We start from the raw sequence: 1,753 nt of genomic DNA on the forward strand, positions 1-1,753 counted from the left end.
AGCTGGGTTCCTCGAGAGCTTTAAGGTTTAAGAAAAAGCTTTTCCTTTACATTTTATGCATCTTAAAGCACAAAAAAACACTCATGCACAAGTCTCAGAAATTAAATATTATTGCTCTGACAATTATCAGCTGCTGAATACATTAAAGCCGGCACTTTCTGTGGGGTCTGAGTTTGTAGTTGATGAATAAAAGCATTAAATAAAAGCAACTGATGTGTATTGATCAACATGTTATTTTAATTTTATTAATGAAATAAATGTATATATATATATATATAGTTATACAAATTATTTTAATAAGTAAAACATTTTTTAAACTCCTTAAATAACTTATGTTGTAATCTTTTTTGTCCCAGAAATTTTATTAAAGAAAAATACCAAGGCGTACTACAAAAAAATAAATAAATAAATAAATAAAAATCATATTATATTTAAAATAAATATATATTTAGTTTGATTTTGTATTTATTTATTTTGTAGTACGCCTTGGTATTTTTCTTTAATAACATTTCTTTAAAAAAAAAAAAGATTTAAAAAAAGAGTTTAAAAAATGTTTTATTTATTAAAATAATTTGTATAACTAAAATAAAATACAATATAAAATAAAACAAATTATGACGGAATAAAAGCTGTGTCACTTTCCGTGGCATCTGAGATTGTCGATGTATAATTTGAGCGAAATTCAAACTTTAATTTAAAATGCATAGTTTTTTCAACTTCAAAAGGTGTCTTGTTAATTGGGCCAAAAAGAGCATTTCCATGCAGGTTTTACTCTCATTTGTAATTCTTTCTCAAAGAACATTTTGCAGTTGTTTTCGTTGTCAAAAGAGATGCAGAAGTCACGCTATTGACACTCAAGAATAGCTTGCGAAACCTCCCAAAGAGTCTCCAGTGTTACTGCCCCCTAGAGGAAGATACTGCAGTAGTTTTGGCTGAGTTTGACATTCAAACCTTTAATAAATTAATTTAAAATCAATACAGTCTTCTATTTCAACTTCAAAGGGTGTCTTGTTTCTGATTCCTAAATGAACATTTCAATTAAGGTTTTACTCTAATATGTAATTCAGTCCCTTATTTGTCCTGAGCAGTTAAACTGTCCATTATTCTTCAGAAAAACTCTCCAGGTCTCACAGACTCTGGGTAAATTGTACTAATTTTGTCTTCTGGGAAACATCTGGGTTTCTTCTGAAGCTTCTAGCATAATTTAGCTATTATTTTGTCTTGTGGACTATATGTAAACATCTTTGATGCAAAATATCTTACTCAGGACAGTACTAAAAAAATCCCTCTTACAAAACATTAACATTTTTTATAAAACAAACAAATAAAAAAATGGACCCTTTGAAAATGAGCTCGAAAATTGAATTTTGAACTAATCGATGTATTAATCAGCTTAATAAACCGTTTAATTGGCTATTCATTTTCAATTGAATGTTTTCTCTCATATTTCTGTGACTAAAACCAACATTAAAATATTCTTCTAGAAACCAGTAACAAGACACACCTTTTGAAGCTGAAATAGAAGACTGTATTGATTTTAAATTAATTTATTAAATGTTTGAATGTAAAACTCAGTCAAAACTACTGCAGTATCTTCCTCTAGGGGGCAGTAATACGGGAGACTCTTTGGAAGGTTTCGCAAGCTATTCTTGAATGTCAATAGCGTGACTTCTGCATCTCTTTTGACAATGAAAACAACTGCAAAATGTTCTTTAAGAAATCTATAACAAGACACAGCCTTTGAAACTGAGGT

The sequence above is a fragment of the Sinocyclocheilus anshuiensis genome, unplaced genomic scaffold (genome assembly GCF_001515605.1).
Source record: "Sinocyclocheilus anshuiensis isolate Anshui unplaced genomic scaffold, SAMN03320099.WGS_v1.1 scaffold432, whole genome shotgun sequence".
In the NCBI taxonomy this organism is placed as follows: domain Eukaryota; kingdom Metazoa; phylum Chordata; class Actinopteri; order Cypriniformes; family Cyprinidae; genus Sinocyclocheilus; species Sinocyclocheilus anshuiensis.